Source organism: Hyla sarda, chromosome 1 (genome assembly GCF_029499605.1).
Source record: "Hyla sarda isolate aHylSar1 chromosome 1, aHylSar1.hap1, whole genome shotgun sequence".
NCBI classification, from domain to species: domain Eukaryota; kingdom Metazoa; phylum Chordata; class Amphibia; order Anura; family Hylidae; genus Hyla; species Hyla sarda.
The window spans coordinates 553,635,998-553,655,523 of NC_079189.1; positions in this window are offsets into that span (position 1 = coordinate 553,635,998).

Genomic DNA, 19,526 nt, shown 5'->3' on the forward strand with positions numbered 1-19,526 from the left:
TATAAAAAAAAGTTATGTATTTTACAAGGCCAGGAGGAAAAAACGAAAACACAAAAAATAAAATTGGCCTGGTCCTTAAAGGGTAGCTCCCACCATCCTATTTTTTTTTGCTAGCCCGTTCCCCCCCCCCCCCGCTACGGCATTAGCCCGTTCCCTGCTCCCCCCCCCGCCCCGCATACCCCGTTCCTTCATTACACTTGCAGTTACTGCAGAGTCCGGCAGCGGGCATGCAGGGACAGCGGCGGCAACAAGGCGGCGGCGGCGATGTGCGGGAGGAGTGGCCTCCCAGCCAGTGGCCAGGGAGTCAATGCGCTCCCTCCCGCCTTTCTGATTGACAGGCAGGGAGCGAGTGCAGCCTAACTGAAAAAGGACTGATTGCCACTCCAAAATCAGTCCTTTTTCAGTAGCCGGTTTTTAAATGTAAATTAAACCTTTTTAATGAAAAAAAATTAAAGTATATTAGAGATATGTTGTAGTACATAAGTACTACAACATATCAAAAAATAAAGTTGGTGACAGTGCCCATTTAAGGTCAAAATGGGCTTAGTCCATAAGGGGTTAAGCCGACAGCTTTCTCTCCTGTTCCCCACATACACGTAAATGTTAAAGTCTTTAAAGGTTCATATATTCTCAATGGAGAGATGAAAATTAAACTGATGCCTCCTATAGTGGTGCTTTATCTCGCTAAGAACTAAAGGATCAGGGATGTTGTATTAAACACCATCTTTAAGAAGGTCCCTGAACAAATTAGACAGTCATCTGGTCTGGTAAGTGGAATACACCTTGGGTTTGGGCTATACATATTGTCATTAGTGTTGCTCGCGAATATTCGCAATGCGAATTTTATTTGCGAATATCGCATATTTTTTTTGTTGGTTTTTTTTTCCACAGTACACATCACAGTGATCTCTGCTTCCAGCTTGTGTGGTGTAAAGAAGGCTCTAATACTATTGTGTGAGACTGGCGTGCGAATTTTCGCATATGCGAAAATTTGCAGATGCTAATATTCGCATATGCGAATTTCCGCTTATGCTAATTTGTGCATATGCTAATTTGTGCATATGCTAATTTTCGCATACACCAATGCGAATCCATATGTGAAAATAAAACGCGAATATTACCAATATGCGAATGTAGCGAATATATGCCGAATATTCGTCCATATATTCGCGAAATATCGCAAATTCGAATATGGCCTATGCCGCTCAACACTAATTGTCATATGTCCTTTAAGGGGTTATCCGGGAATAAAAAAACAGAGCTTATTTCTTTCAAAAACTGTACCACACCTGTCCTCAGGTTGTGTGTGGCATTATAATGTGGATCCATTCATTTTAATGGAACTGAGCTTCAATGAAACACCACACCTGAGAACAGATGTGGTGCTCTTTTATTTTGTAAGATATCAGTTGTTTTTTTCAATCTCGGTTAGCCCCTTTAAATGTTCCTGAAATATGCCTGTATTATGCCCATAGAACTGCATTAAAGAGACATGCCAAAAGTGAGTCCTTTGTCATAAGCCAATGGTACACATATGCAATAATATAGGCTGTATTCATACAGTTGTATATGTTCAGGGCTTACGATTTGCAGCACTATATCTTACTAATTCCTCTTTTTTTTGTATCTTACAAATATTTATAGTAACTTCTAGGCACTTGGATCAGAAAATTTTGCAGAGGATTGCTTGTACTGCAGAACCATTTCTTGTCTTCCTGGCCATAGGCTTTATACATTTTTAATGTTCTACTTAAAGGCAGGGTAAGGAAAATTATGTTGTATCACAACCAATCTACATTGACGTGGCTATACAGTATGGGGGAGATTTATCATTAGTTGTCTATTGTAGACACAGATCTACCCCTTTACACTGCTTGTCTAATTTACCCTCTTGCTCAAGATTTACTAAAGTTGTGCACTCCTTTGATACATTTTGTGCAAATATAGAAACGCCCCCAACTTCCCTCGTTCTACCGTGCCCTCCTTCTCTACCTCAAACTTCACAGAGCTGTGGCATTTTCACGCAGTACACTGCTCACATAGCTAGAAATGCCGGAGGAGCAGTGGGCGCCAAACAAAACTCTGCACAATAGTAAAATCATAAATCTTTATAAAGTACACAGAGGGGGAGATACTTAAAGAATTTTGCACCAAAAAAAAAATCTATTTTGGCGCAAAAAGTATCTACGACATTTTGAAAGAGCTTTGTGTCGCGGTTTACACTGTTCACGTCAGTTTTGTAAAAGTGGGCATGTCCACATATATTGTCTGCTTTACATGATATTTTCAAAGGGGTGAGAGTCCAGTTTACATCAAAAATTTCACACCAGGTTTTTGATAGTGTAGAAATCACAGAAATGGTTGTAGTTTTATTGTTTTTATTTTCTTCTCATTTTAGATATGTGAATGCGGAAGACTATGTCAGATTCGACGGATTACGATGATAAAAAGATTTTTTTTAAATGTCAATAAAAGGGTTAACGAGGGCTGTGGGGAGTGTTTTTATTTTTTATAAAACATTTTTTTCAATTTGTTGTGTTTTTTTATAATTTAATTTTAAGGCTTAGTAGTGGAAAATGGGGGAACCGCACATGTTTTTTTATTTAAAATAATAAAAAAAAAACGCAAAGGGTTCCCCCTAGTTTCAGAATCAGTCAGATGCCAACGAAGCAGCAACAGCCTCACATTGCTAGGGTGAGCGAGGACCATTGTTACTGGCCCTCCCCAGCCTAAATAACGCCAGCCTGTTACCGCCTTGGCCCAGGAGCACCATTTTTGACGCTCCGGGCCTGTTAATACCGGCTCTTCCAGGCACCCCTGGGGCAGTGGGTATCGGGGTAATAATTGGAGGTTAGCGTTAGGTGTTTTTGGGGCTAACGGTAAGCCCCAGCTTAGTTATGGATTCCATCTATTAGACAGCTTCCACTACTAAGCCTAACAATTCAATTATAAAAAACAAGGCACATTGAAAACATTTTTTTATTTAAAAAAACACTCCCCAACAGCCCTCATTAACCCTTTTATTGACATTTTTTAAAAACACTGGTCATCGTTGCAATCCACCGAATCTGATGTAGTCCTCTTCATTCACATATCTGAAATGAGAAGAAAAGAAAAAAAAGGTTAGTACACTTTTGGCGCTCTCCCTTGCGGAGAGCGCACATAATGTTGTGCGTTCCTAAACGGGGAGCCTCCAATTGTTGCTAAACTACAACTCCTATCATGGGGGGCTGTAGTTAAACAACAGCTGGAGTCTCCCTGTTTGGGAACACACTGGCAGGAAGGCTCTGTTCCCATTATGCAAAACGCATAATGAGAACAATTTCAGGTCTGGACTGTGTAGCTCTGCCCCTAATGACGTAATCACTAGTGTGTGGAGCAGTAAAGGTTGCAGGAGTGAGCCCCCCTTTCGCTCTGCCCCTAGCCCCTGGACTATAACTCCCATCATGGACGGAGTCTGCCCCATGATGGGAGTAGTAGTCCAAGGGCAGTGGAACAGATCGAAAGGGGTTCTCACTCCTGCAACCTTTACTGCTCAGCCTCCTAGTGATGATGTCATCAGGGGGCGGAGCTACATAGTCCAGGCCTGACTGTTCTCATAATGCATTTTGCATAATTGAATCACAGCAGGTCATTCTCCAGAAACCCGCTGTGATACGCATTTATTAACTTTGCAAGCCGGCAGCACATGTAAATTGCTTGGAAGCTCTGAACTATACGCCCCATCATCCCCCCAACTTTGATTTCCCCTGCTCCTCATTTTGCCCACCCCCTCTCTTCCCCGTGCCACATCATTCCTCCCCTTTTATCAGCCTCTGTGCCACATTTACCCCACCCTCTGATCCCCTGTGTGCCTCCTTTCCCCTGTGATTCCCCTTACTCATCATTTCCCCCCAGCGCATCATTCCACCCCCTGCTCATCATTCCTTCTGCTCATAATCCTCCTGTACATTATTTTCCCCCTTGCTCATAATCCCCCCCTGCCTCATCATCCTCCCCCTGCTCATCTTTCCCCCTTTCTAATTGTTCACCCCCCTTGCTCATTGTTCCTTTCCTCTCCCCCTACTTTTTCTATTATTCATAATCCCTTACCTGGCCGCACTCCGGCAAGCTCAGGTAATGTGGCAGGTCTTGTGGGCTGTGTGGATAGTATGACGAGTGATGTCTCCTGCCGGCTCCTCTGCGCAGTGTCAGGGACGTCACTTCTCATTCTCTGCAGCCGAGGCTGGTCAGAGCGGTGGCTGCAAAAAATGAGGAGTGGAAGGATGTCCCTGATGCCGCACAGAGGAGCCGGCAGCTGACGTCACTCGTCATACCAGCCACACAGCCCACAAGAACCTGCCGCATTACCTGAGCCTGCCAGAGCACAGCTAGGCAAGGAAATATTAATATAATATATAATATAATATTAAAGTCAGGAGGAGTGTCTGGGCCCGCAAGAGCCACCGCTGGTCACTGTTTTAAAATGGCTGGGCTGTTGATCTTTAACAAGCAGCCGGCGCTGTGGACACTTTAAATCAGTGACCAGAACATTTATCGGCAATTCATAATCCCCGCCGCCGGGAGGCAGGAGCTCTGATTGGTGAATAGCTTTTCACCAATCAGAGTTCCCGTCTCCCGTACGGGGATTATAAAATGTGATACAGTATACAGGAGCCAGCGGGCAGCGCAGTGGTAGTCGCATGTGCAGCCGGTTTTACAGTTAATCACAGCGGGTCTCTGGAGTATGACCCGGCGCGATCTGCCCCTCAGCCCCTTGACTACAACTCCCATCATGGGCAGAGTCTGTCCATGATGGAAGTAGTAGTCCTAACTGTCCCAAAATAGTTAATATAATTCTCAGATGCTTTAGAACACTTTGGTACGTGTCCTCCGAGGTGGTGTATATTTGTGCAAGAAAAGTGCATTTGTGCATGTTTTTTTTGCGTTGAAAAAAAACATGCAGTTAATAAATTCGATTCTACAGTAGAAAGTTCTCTATGGCAAACTTAACCGTAGACATGGCTATGAAGAATCAGATTTTGCGCAAAAAAAAAAAGACGCAAAAAAACTCTTGCGCAAATTTTTGCGTAACAAAATCGAAAAAAAAAAGCTCTATATACAATGACAAATTCCCCCCTTTGTTTTTGGAGTTTAAGATTAATATTTGACTTTGCAATTTGCATTTACATTCCAAATTTTGTCCAGTATCACCAAAGCCAGAAATATATCATTGTCAACAAGCTATGTAATAAACTGATCTGTATCAGTGAATTATACAGATAACTGGCTGACATTTTTCTTTTGTCTATTTCCAGTATTTTCAATGCTTCTAACAAAATGAACAGAATAATTGTCTTGTAGTTACCAGCTATATTTGCTGCTAAGAGATACATATATCATAGCATATAGCTGTTTGGGCTTAAAAGCAAACTCTATCTTTCCTGGAACTGATTCTGGTTTCCAAAATGATAAAATCTCCTTTTTTTATTTCTTAGCCAAGTGTCAAAGAAGCGGAGCTGGCACGCCTCCTTGCTCCCTGCCTCTCCAATTACAATCAAGAAAAGGCTAAGAAGGATAGTGCCAGTGTCACGTCTGGACAGTGAAAGAGTGCAGCCCTGAACTCACCTGCAGCTTCTGTCCCTGCCTACTTACATACCCTCCCTAGGCAGCAGGTCCGTAACCACTTGTGCCAGTCCCTTCCTATGTGATGGCAGTGATGGTCACAGTCAACACAATAAACTACAAAAACTAAGGAGGTACACAAACTAGCAGAAAATAACCTAAACATGCCCACTCACTAATACGTAGTCAACGAGCCAAGTCCAAGCCAAGAGGGAGCAAAATATAATAACGGAGTTACAAAGGGAAGTCAAAAAGCGAGCCAAGAGTCACAGAAAACCAGAATTAACAGTAGAGTAAGAGATTGATAGGTCAGTTAGAGAACTATCACAAGCAGGGAATGACTGGAAAAGGCCTCCTTATATATGCCTGAGCTGAACTCAGGAGGAATCAAATTGGTTCAGCAAGCTGAACCACACCCAGGAGCACAGAGGTGTAGACCCAGCAACCAAAACAAACAAAAGGGCTATAAAGCATTAACCCTAAGGGTTCTGGCAGAACCATTCATCACAGGCTGTGACACTTGAGTGGCTTAGATCCACCTCCTTGGTGCTTGGTCGAGTAATAATCAAGGAAATTATATATGTTTGACAACCTTCATTAGCACCAGAAAAGGTACAATTTACTTTTATACACTAACAAATATCCAATGGTGTCTGCAGCTTTTAGCAGCAAGTACAGCTGACAGATTCCCATAAAGCATACCTGTCATCAAGTACTCCCCCCTTCCTGTCCCACAAACATCCCATATTGGCGAGGCATATCCTAATTAAACGAAAGTTGAATGGCGGTTTAGCCCTTCCCGACTACATGTCTTACTATCTGGCCGCAGTACTGACCCATGTCCTTGACTGCTTCCATCATCGTACTGGCAAACAGTGGGTAGAGTGGGTCACAGTGGGTCACATAGTGGCGCCCCAGGGTTGCTGCTTCTGAAGCACCAAAGTTGGTAATACCTCTGATTCTACACTCTGTTCTCCAGGCACGTTGTTTTTATATGAATCGTTCAATTCTGTTCCCCTCTGACGGTCCCTTAACACCCCTATTTGACAACCCAACCATTCCACCAACTGAATCTCACTGACCATTTCTTACCTTCACCAGACATAGCGGGGTAACCCTCCACTCCTTTCTGACTTTGACTTCCTTGAAGTCCTTGATGGACATTTTACAAAATAACTCTCCCACCCCGGTCCAACTTTTCCAATATCGACAGCTGAGTCATTACTACCAAACCATGAAACTCAAACTGAATCTCCATCACCCATTATCCAAATTTGAATGTCTTTGTTTAACCACCCACCCAGTGTCTCACACAATCAGTGTCTTCTTCTCCCTTTTATTGGATACAGCTACCAGCCAACCATTGCCCTTTAAAGCCATCTGGGAGACGGAATTTGATCGCTCGATTTCTGATGAAGATCTAATTGTCATAGATCATCCATCTCTTGTAAAGCCCATGAGATTAATTACAAAACCCTGTCACGCTGGTATAGAGTCCCTGCTCTTCTCACTTCCTTCTACTCGGGAACATCCGACACATGCTGGTTTGTACTACTTCTAAGGGCACAATCCTACATATTTGGCTGACCTGCCCCTCACTGACTGATTTCTTGTCCAAGATTTGGGACACTGTCGCCCTTATTATCTTTGTCCAACTGCCACCCACGCCCAAGATTGTACTCCTTTCTATTCTACCCCCGAGCCTGTCTAGAGGTAATTCTCAATTGATTTCCTTTTTACTACTGGTTGCCAGGACCATAATACCAAGGCTTTGGAAATCTTCCACGCCTCCTTCTCTCTTGTCCTGGTTTCAAGAAGTAACATGTATACATAGAATGGAGGAACTACTGGCAGACACCCCAATCCGTTTAGTAAAATATACAACGACTTGGCTTCCATGGAGCTCCTTTATGTCCTCCAGGGAATATAAAACTCTTCATCCCCCACCATGAGTCAGCTACCCACACATCTCCCATTCACCAGACCCTACCCCGCATTACCCTTCTCGGTCCCCTTATTGCCTCATTTATCATAACCCACTATGGATGTCCAGTTCTATCATGGTGTCTCGAGAGTCCGGACCCTCACTGGCATGGTAAGTTCGCTGCCTTCAGAGTATATTCCTGTTCTTTTTCTCCTCTAGCTTTTTCTACTCTTCACCTCTTTCTCTCTTTACCCATGCTACTTTGCCTTTCCACTCCTTATCCTCTTCTCCCTCTCTTGTTACCTGAACAGTGTAATTGGTTACCTAGACATGCACCATAACTATGAATATTAATATTCATACTACCATATTATGCAAGTGAGTAATTTCTTTAATATGATACTTTTTGCTCACATATGGACACACATTTGCTTTTCCCTCCCCCCATACTCTAGCTGCCACATTGCCTATTTGGGACTTTGTCTGTTTTCTAGCACCCCATACTGGTCCTAAATATTCGTTCCTATTGTATTACTGCTTGTAGCATAGTCACGTTATATGTCTATGAATATAAATACTATTTTGCACTGTATTGGATGATTACATGTAGCACTGTTTCCCCATCTATGGATGTCTCATATGCGACCCTTTTGATTTCTTTGTATTTGTTCTATACAACAATATACATTTACTTTGAAAAAAAAAACATATAGTGACAATTTTATAAAATTATATATTAGAAACATTTTTATTTTTTAATAAAGGAATACAATATAAATAAATTACTTTAATGAACATGCTCATTTAAATGGCAATAATAAAGGCTTTTTCTATAAAAGAGTGCCTAAAAAAAATGATGTTCTAACTTTTGAGGCGATCTCTTTATGTGGCATGGTATAACAATGAATCAATGCCTACTGTATATGCGGTAAATGCTTGTAGAATAGGGCTATGTTGCCTTGAAAGTTTACTTTTTACACCTCTTTAACATAACTTTGTCATTAAAGAGTGTCATAACTGGAAGATTTTTTTCCCCAACTGGCTAACATAGAACAAAGCTTTTCTTTGTTTGCTGTATTTTTGCATTACATCTATTAACAAAAATGTACTATAAATTGGCAAAATGTTATACTGTTGTTCAAATGTACAATCATACAGTTACTGAATGCAGGCAAAATAATTGTCTTGAAATAAATGAAGAATAAAAATAAAGTCCTTGTTTCCAGCTGGTGTTTGGCATACTATGCGTATTGATTGAAATGTCAGTTTTGTGAGCTCTCCCTTACATCATTGTGTATATGGGACTGGGGACCGTGCTAGATGGTATCTGGTGTGATCTTGTCTGTCTAGTTCATGTAAAAATACCTTAAATTATTAATCATTTAATCAATGGAAGTGCCTAACACCTTTTGTAAAATTTTACAACAGAAGAAACAATGTCTCATGCGGCAGACTTTTAGGATTTAATTGAAGACCTGTTTTTATAAACTAGTCAACTGAGATCAATCAGTTGTCTGTTTTTCTTTTTATTACTTCAATAGAGATAACATCACATTTTCCATTTTTCCAGATTTTATAGAAATAATCACTGCTGCTACTATGACATGACCATGAGCATTTCTAGCTTACATTGTGCGAGTTATTCTTAGATATAATATACACTTTAGGCCATCTACACCCTACTGGGCCATGTCCAGGGAGGCTGTATCGAGTCACATTTTGTCCCTGCAGCTCTTCATGCCACCGTATATTGTTTCTATTTTGTGTTGCATTACATAGTTATTCTTCCTATATAACTATTGCATCTAGAAGAAAATATGTATCTAATGGGACATTAGGGGCATACTAAAACTGTTTCTCTGTTTGATTCCAATGGAAAATAACACCAAAATGTACCACGTGGAATCAGGGGCATAGGAAAAAACATTAGCACACCATAGAAGTCTATCGGCAAGGCATTATAGCTTCATACAACTTGTACAGACCTGTGCATAAAGCCAATTGATACCACACAGCCATAAGACAATTCTCTTTATAGTCTAGGGTGCAATGGCTTCATTACCAGGACACCACATGGTTCTTCTGAGCTGAGTTTAGATCAGCAAAGAACCATACAGAATTCTGACATTGACCATAGAATTGCATATGGTCAACATGTAGGCTCTGTGTGTGGGCATATTTGCAGTAGTGACCCATAGGCCCACTATGTGCCACTCTATGATTTTGTCAATTTTTTTATGCTGGTAAAACTCTTTTTTCATGGAAATAGCTGCATGGTCTTGCCATGATGCAAACTGTTTTTTTTTTCCTTATCAGAAAGCAAATTCTCTCCCGATGTCCCCATAGACACGAACGTTCAGCTTGGCAAAATCAATGTGTTTTCTCAATGGAATCTGATGGCAGCTTATCTCTTCGAGGAAAAAAAATGGCTGGACTGTAGAAATGCAACACTCCTTTTCTCCCCGAGATAATTTGTTTTATAATTTGCTTTAGACAGTCAGCCATTCCAGCAGAAGTCATCAGGCTCAGCTGACCTTTGACTGAAGTATGTGCCCTTAAGTTCTCCAACCTGAGCAAAGCACAAGATATAGTGGGAGATGATGACCATTTGGTATATATATTTTATGGGAATGGATTAAGGGCTATCATGTAAAAACCTGTTTAAGTTGTACATGTCTGACATGTCATAATGATTTATCAGAAGTTTTCTTCTGTGGGTGTCCAGGTGATGAGACCAATCACTACAATGAAGAGACAGACTTGTGGCTGCACATGCTATGTATGTAGTAATGGTATATAATATACACATACTGTAACAAGTTAGTCTTTTTCTGGAAACAGTGATCAGCTTGGTGATCAGCTTGGTTGTCAGTGAACATCTGTGCCAATCAGGAGGCATGACTGAAGAGCTTGTGGGCTATATATAACTTAGTCTTTCACTTCTGCTTTGCCTGTGATAGAGGCCATCCCCTTGTTGTTGGCTTTATATCTTCTGTTTTCCTGTGTATCTGCATTTATATCCTTAAAGTAATCTCAGACTATTCTTCTACTAATTGATTTTGTATCTGTCAGCTAGGTTTTGACTTGGGCCTGTCTGACAACATTTATCTGTTTGCTAATTTCCTGTGTCTTTTTAACCTATTGTGTCCTGACTTCTGCACTGTTTTTTTTATTGTTTTGACTCTTTGCTCAAAGTAGAGACTGTTGTCCAGTTCGTGGGCCGTCTTTTAGAGGGAACTAGCTGAGTAGCCGGCGTTGCCTGGTTTTTCCTTCCTAATCCTTGTTGGGGAGGAAAGTTAACAAAGGAGGAAGCTTTTGACTTAATATCCTATCCTTATATATTGTTGTCATATCCCAACCCCATATCCTGTCTTCATATCTCAACCTCATATCCTGTCCTCATATCCCGACCTCATATCCCGTCCTCATATCCTGTCATATCATGACCTCATATCCTGACCTCCTATCCCGTCCTCATATCTTGACCTCCTATCCTGCCCTCATATCCAACCTCCTATCTTGACCTCATATCCCATCCTCATATCCCGACCTCCTATCCTGCCCTATCTCGACCTCATATCCTGCCCTCATATGATCTCCGTCCTCATATCTCGACTTCCTATCCTGCCCTCATATCCCTTCCTCATATCCTGACCTCATATCCCATCCTCATATCTCAACCTCCTATTCCGACTTCCTATCCCGTCCTCATTTTCTGTCCTCATATCTCAACCTCATATCCCATCCTCATATCCAGTCCTCATATCCCGACCTCCTATCTCATCCTCATTTCCCGTCCTCCTATCTCGACCTCATATCCCTACCTTATATCCTGACCTCATATCCCAACCTCATATCCCATCCTCATATCCGGTCCTCACATCCTGTCTTCATATCCTGACCTCATGTACCGTCCTCATATCCCATCCTCATATACCGTCCTCATATCCCGACCTCATATCCCGACCTCATATCCCGTCCTTATGTCCCATCCTCATATCCTGTCCTCAGGTGGTGATGAAGATATAGTAAGCTGAAAATAGAAAGGGACGTGGCTTTGGGGGACTGGGCATGATTTGCAAGCCAAACCGATGCCCAAAAAGGTAGATAATAAAAGGGGTGGGGCATGAAATGTGGGTGTGTCTTTGTGAAATGGGGTGTGGCTTGAAAGCTGGATTGACACATTGACCAGGTGATGCAGAGCGGAGCTTATGGAGTAAGGTACTGGAAGTCCCATATACTTGCATGGGACTTGAAACAAAAACCCATCTATTATATAAGGGTGTAGGTAATAGTTAATTTAACTATCATATCTTTTTATTTGACACATAAGTAATATGTGTACCAGGTATTATTGAAATATCTTCAGCCGCTTGGAAGTTATGCAGTAACATATATTTCCCATAGACTTGTATGGGACTTTAAAGAAAAACCCTGACCCTGGCAAATAGGGGTGGGTAAGGGTTAAATTACCTATCCTTTGTTGTTGGCATATAAGTAACATGTGTGCCAAGTTTCGCGTTAATATATTTAGCCGTTTGGACGTGATGCTGAAACATACACACATACACATACACACACACACACACACATATTAGCCCTCATTTACTATTGCAAACCTGACATGTTTTGTCGGGTTGTGTGCCAGATTCTGTCGCATTGCACCAGGAATTCTGTCTGCGCCAGATTTTGTGCCAGAATTGAAAAAACCCTGACCAACTCTCCATTTTGCTAAGAAAACCCGGAAAAGGGGTGTGGCCACCAGGAAAAGGGGGTGTGGTCTCAGAAAAGGCCGTGTTCCCGACATTTTCACAAAAAAACAACATATTTACTAAGGTTTCCACATAAAATGTGGTGGATTTGATCTGAGTAAAACCCGACAGATCAGAGCAGGTATAAAAAAAAGCAAAGTGTAGGGAAAATGCAAAATGTAGGGAAACCTTAGTAAATACCATGGGAAATAAATTGTAGGGAATTAAAACCCACAAAGAAACCTACACAACACTCTTAGTAAATAAGGGCCATTGAGTTTTATCTATATATAGATTATCAAGTAGGCAGGAAAAGTGGTGGTACACTATTCTCTGTTCGATGTGACACCTACATACATTGCATACATGTATTTTTTTTTTACTTTCAGTCTTCTACTACCTTATAGGTGAATGTTTTATCAATACAGCTTTTATTGAAGTTAAAGGAGTTGTCAAACAATAAAACCTATTAAATAGTAAATAAAGGTGTTTTACTACCTTTCTAAGGGCTATTATGCTTTCCTTCTACTTTTAATGCAAGCTGTTTGCTCTGTTGTCTTCATAAACTCAACTTTCTGTTTGGTGTACATCAAGCAGTGGACTTCTTGCTTTTGTGTACACTCTAGCAAGGAATTCAGCCAACTCTATCTTCTTCCCACTATGTAGGAGGGGTTAAAATCAAGAAGGGATAGTGAGAGGGATATAGAGTTGGCTGAATTCTCACAAGAACAGGAAGCATGTTACAGGATGTATACTAGACAGAAAGTTGGCCTACTAAAGACAACAGAGCAGACAGTTTGCATCAAAAGCAGAGAGAAAGAAAGCATGAAAGACCAAAGAAAAGTAAAAAAATTTATAATTTTATTTACTTATATATGTTAATTTAATTGAAAATAGGTTTCAATTTAAGTTAAGATGTAATGAACTGTATTTTAGAATCTGTCCTTTTGGTTTAATGTAATTATCACATATACTTTTTTTTTACACATAAAACAATCTAAGAGACTTAATGGATTTTTGGAAACTTTTAAAACTTTTTATACATGATTTATTGTATTATTACATTAGGAAGCCCCGATGATTAATGATTATCTCACTGTAGTAGACATTGACTGAGATATTGGATTGTTTGAAACCTGAGCTTGTCCTTTAGAGACAGTACAGATTTAGCACATTGATTGGAAGTACTGGAAGTCAAACTGATGATGGGTTTTTCATTAATCTTGTTTGGAGAAATTCAGCACGATAATGCAATTGTGGGCCACCATAAAGAAATTACTTCTTCTCAAGCTGTGAAAAGTTCTGACACTTTTGAGGGACTGCCCAGTAAGACAAGAAAGTATCAACTATTCCATGCCAAGCGTGTTGTCAGCCTATGCTTTCTGGTTTTGGCTAAGCCTGTATTAGAAATTCAAAGCTGCACAGTAAAGTAGGTGACAGTCATATGATGTATAATGTAACCTCTGCATCTATAACATCACCTGTCTGCACATGAGTGAGCATATATAGGCACTGTACTAGAAATAGCAGGAGCAGAACACATCTTATACATGACATATGCATTTTGGTAAAACAGAAGAATGTGGCTAATCCCTCAATTTAGAAAGTGGCTAATCCCTCAAGCATACAGTGATCCCTCAACTTACAATGGCCGCAACATACAATAGTTTCAACATACAATGGTCTTTTTTGGACCATTGTAAGTTGAAACCAGACTCAACATACAATGTACGGACAATCCAGATCTGTGAAATGTGTCAATGGCCGGAAGAACCGACCAATCAAAATGGGCATTCACTGGTGAAACCCCTGTATTACTGAAGCGTATGCACTGACTGATGTCTGGTAGCGCCCCCTACAGTACAGCGAGGTATTACATGTTCTGTACACTTTACCTGTCCCTGGGTTACCTGCTCCTTTGGACACCAGGTGAAGGCGACTCCATAACTTTTTTAGGACATTTCGTGTACTGTACAGGACCCTGAAGAAGCTCCTGTCCTCTACATAGACCATTGTTTCCCAAGCAGGGTGCCCCCAGCTGTTGCAAAACTACAACTCCCAGCATGCCCGGACAGCCTTTGACATAGACAGTGATTTACAGCTCCCAGCAGATCTTTCTTACTTTTATATGTAAGGATTTGCTTTATCTGTATTAGTCATCCACTTATTTTTCTTTAATTCTCACTTTTTCCTATTTTTGGATGATATTTTGGTGCCTTTAGAACCAATTACCAGGTTTCCATAGAGTTCTGGTCTCAACATACAATGGTTTCAACATACAATGGTCATCCCAGAACCAATTAATATTGTAACTTGAGGGACCACTGTATATCTCAAGTGCTTCAAAAAATAAAATAAAAAAACTACTTCATTAAGAATATCCTACCATGTATGCAGGTCCTAACCTTTTCCATGGTTACAGACTTGTGTAGTCTGATCTTGTAGTCCTGGACAAGCACTTATAGTAGTCGCTCCCAGATCCTAGTGCCCAAAAGTACTCTCCCACATAAGAAGACATCAATATACTAAATTGCACATAGTTGATGTGGGACATTGTTACAGGTTTTACATTAGGACCCAGGGAATTCATGTTCCCGCTATACATCTAATTCAATGTTATCTACATAAAATGGACCAGTTGTGAACACTTTGTACAAAACAAATATTGCAAAACATGCTTTTTCTGTCTTTGTCTAATTGGACTCACATAATAATTTTCCCAATAGGTCTCTCTTGTGCCTTGATCTAATGTTAGAGCAATAACAAAAGTCGAAGATGTAGAGATTTCCAAATGAAGTTTTTAAATTAGATGGAAATAATTCACTTTTACATTCATTTTTAATGGTTTTATGTGTACAGTTAACCCCTTAAAGGAAAATTGTCAGATATTTTCTCCCGCACTATCCACAAGTACTTATGGATAGTGCGGGAGACACTGATTCCAATGAGCCCTACCTTACCCTTATCCGCCCGGCCGTTCGCCCGCAATTGTAGTTTTATTCTATGTGTTTATCTTGCTGTAACTGGCACGGGCAGTTCTTCTGCAGCTAACTGGCATTGACGTCAGTGCCGCTTATGAATATTTATCCCCCCCTCCCTCCAGTTAGGAGCGGCGAAGAGAGAGAGAGAACTGGAGGGAGGGGGGATGAATATTCATAAACGATGCTGATGTCCGTGCCAGTTAGCTGCAAAAGCTCCGCCCGTGCTGCCTTCTAAAATTCATAACTCTTTTATGTTTCCATTCCCAGACCCATAGGAGGGCTTGTTTTTTTGTGTGACCAGTTGTACTTTGCAATGACATCACTCATTTTACCCTAAAATGTATGGTAAGCTCAAAAAACATTTTGGGATGTAAGGAAATGTAAAAGAAAATCATAATTTTGCTAATGTGGGGGTTTCCTTTTCGTGCTGTACAATTTACGGTAAAAATTACATGTTTTCTTTATTCTCTGGGTAAATTCAATTAAAATGATACCCATGGTTACATACTTTTCTATTATTGTACTGCTTTTAATAAATCTCAAACTTTTTTTTTTTTTTACAAAACAGTATGTTTAAAATTTCCCTATTTTGACCACCTCTAACTTTCTTATTTTTCCGTATATTAAGGGTTATGTGAAGGCCCACTTTTTGTGCCATGATCTGTAGTTTGTTTTGGTACCACGTTTGCTTATATGTGACTTTTTCATCTCTTTTTATAACAATGTTTTGCAGTTTTTTTTACGTTTACGTTGTTCGCCGTAGGGGATCATTAACATTATATTTCCATAGTTAGGACATTTACGCATGCAACAATACCAAATATGTTTATTATTTATTTATTTTTACGCTTTTTTGTATTAATATGGGGAAAAGGGGTGATTTAAAACTTTATTGGGGGAGGCGCTTTTTACATTTTTTGTAACTTTTTAAAAACTTTAAAAAAAAAATTTTTTTGCACTTTTTTAGTCTCCATAGGGGACTATTTATAGCAATCATTAGATTGCTAATACTGTTGCATAGCCTATGCATAGCACTGATCGATATTATCGGCGATCGTCTGCTCTGGTCTGCTGGAAGGCAGATCAGTGCAGAAGACCCCGGGTGACAGACGGAAGCAGATGAGGGGACCTCCGTCCGTCATCTTGGCTGATCTGACCCCCACGGCCGTGCCGTGAGCGATCAGATCAGCCATTATAAGTGCCGCACTGATCATGACACCTTAGGGGTTAATGGCAGACATCAGCACAATCGCTGATGTCCGCCATTATCGGCAGGTCCATGGCTATGCAACGCCGTACATTTATGGCGCATGTCCTTAAGGGGTTAAATGACATCTGTCAGACTCTTCACCCACACTAAACAAAATACATAGGGCTGTAGTTCGGGTGAACCATATTAAAATGATGTATTACTCACCTCACCCTGTAGTCTGGTTTTGGAGATACACGCTGCATTAAGGTCTGTTGTGAATACGTTAAAGGAAAACGGTTATCTGTTCACCCACATTAAACCCAATACACTGGGTTATTGTGTGGGTGAACAGGATACCAATGAGGGGTTAAAGGGTTAAATACCTACCTGCACTCTGAAGATCTGTCCTTCCGAAGGTCAAAAAAGAACTAGTGCAAAATGACTGCTGTAACCTCAGTTCTTTGGTTCCCCCTTCATGTCTCCCCCCTGCTACGATGTGAATATCGCTGACCAATAAAGAAGAAGTTATGAAGATTGGGTAAGTCGCCGTCTCTTTATTCCTCTTTGCCATTGGACTTGTGCATTATGAACTATATAGACAGAGCACCACCCTACTTCAACATACCAAGCAACCATATACCACATTTTCACCAGTATAATTATATCAGTGGCAGTGCCAAACAAAAACTATCTTTGGATTGTCTGGAATTGAACTCATTTTTGAATGTTTAGTCCGTCCTCAGATTTGCTCAAACCCATGATGGAGTCCGCACCTATTGCATGGTTGTGCGATTGTGCGCATGAATAAATGGACTCACTGGCCAACTGTATAATGCTGTGCAAATGCCCCATGTCACATCTGCCCCGAAAGGCTGGGACCGAATATGCCCTGCACGCCTGTTTACATGATTATTTGTGTATAGTATACAGCTCCCTTTACTTTGACATAGCAGTAAGTGTCTCTATCTCCCTCTGCCCCATTCTTATGAGATATGGAATCTTATATAAACTAGATTGTAATTAATCCATTGCAGATATTTATGTATGTTTTAACAGCTATCAGGTGTCCGTACTGTATTCTTAATCAGCACTATGCATTTTTATTTGTGAATTGATATTAATATTTGATTATATGAATGTATTACACTTGAACATTATTTAAACTGGTCTTGCTGTACATTGTATTGCTTGACAATGGCCATAAGAGATGGCCAAAAAGTCGCTTGAGGCATTTAGTGTATAAATACATTGAAGCCATACATTGAATTGCTTGTGCGAGTCCTGCTGTGCATCATTTATAGATAACTATATGGCTTCCGTCCTAAGCCTGGACTATAGCTGGCATCCTTCATTTTTCTTTATTGTGTGATATGCTGCTCCATTTTTAAGTTTCATAGATAGATGGGTAGATAGATTAATTGATAGATAGATATATATGAAATAGAAAGGTACAAAACAGATCTACAGTATCTCTATAGTTACAAAATGTCCTTTTGTGAAGAATGACAAATATTATAAAGGCATGTAAATAATGCATTAGAGTACATGCACACACATAAAATACAGTCTTGTTAATCATCCGTGAAAGTGCAGCATGTCTCTCTTATGTCAGAAATTGGTGAAGATGGAATGTAAACAACTTTCCCTGCGTTATAGCTGAATTCCGCAGACACTGAAGCTCCTGTTTTGCTGGCATCAGTTGTACTTAAACTGTTATTGATGTTTGCAGAAGGTTCTGTGTTTATTTGTCCCTGTAAAACCCTTTGTCAATGTGTTTGCCTTGGCTAATGTGTGGTAAATGTAGCTTGACAAAGCATGAAATGTCCACAGCGTTCACTTCCTCCTCTACAAAAAAAATAATACAGATCTGTTTTAGGCCGGTTTTTACTTTTCTAAGTCTTGATCACTGAGCTCAGATTATTTTTTCTGAGTTAATAATTAAGCTAAATTCTTATGATCCTGGACACCAAAACATGTGTACTGTACACACAGGTCATGGGCCTATATCTAGAGGAAGTGAAGGAACATTATAAATCATCCCTAATAAACAATCTTTCTCCCCAAAATGTGGATTTAAAACACTTGAGTGGTAGACAGATGGCACGATCATGCCGCCTCTGTTTATCCAAGCTATTTGCCTAGAGACAACAGTGGTGCGATACCAGATTACCATATACCGAGTCAATATTTGCAGGTGATTTACCAGCTGTTTTGTAGATGCCATTAAGTGACCAGAGTAAAATCAGCTGGTAAAGCCGCCCATCGTCCACCGTTAACCTGCATTTACTACATTTACATTTTTGTGTTTCACAGCAGCAGGAAACTCCAATGACTATAATATGGCAGCGGTGGCTACATGGATATGGGTTTTATTTCCTTCTAAGATCTTTTAAAAACAGGTAATGGTCTAGGTGTTTGCATTACATTTTATGAATTGACATTACGTTGTGACCAAGTTAACCTGGTAACTAAAGCATTGTTAAATATTGATCAATTATTATGTGTAAATAAGGAGGCGCTATTATTAAAATGAATGGGACCTTCATGAAAACATATGCCGAATTTCATTATTCTGGCAATGTCTCTGGGCAAATTTTGGGGATTTTACTGAGCACTACGAAGTTCTTATGATATGTAGACCGTTGATTAATATTAGAGATGAGCGAATGGAATCAGACAAAATGAAATTCATTCCGAATTTCATGAAAAATTCTATTCGGACCGATTCTGAACTTCGACATGATTCAAAATAACAAATTTCTGTGGTCGTCCTGTATAATGTATAGATGCGAGCGGCTTTCTCCTGCTCTCAAATCTCTGCAATAGATAAGACGATCACAGTGGGTGTCAGGGGTGACACCCGGGGCAATCTATTAGTACAGGTACTACAGCTCCCATCATGGAACAGTCTGTTCCATGCTGGGAGTAGTAGCACTACCTAAAAAATGTAAAAAAAAAAAAGAATTTAAAAGTGAAACACACATACACACACACTTTATTAAACACAATATTAAAATATATAACTATTACATAAAATACAATATTAACCCCTTCAGGACCAAGCCCATTTTGGC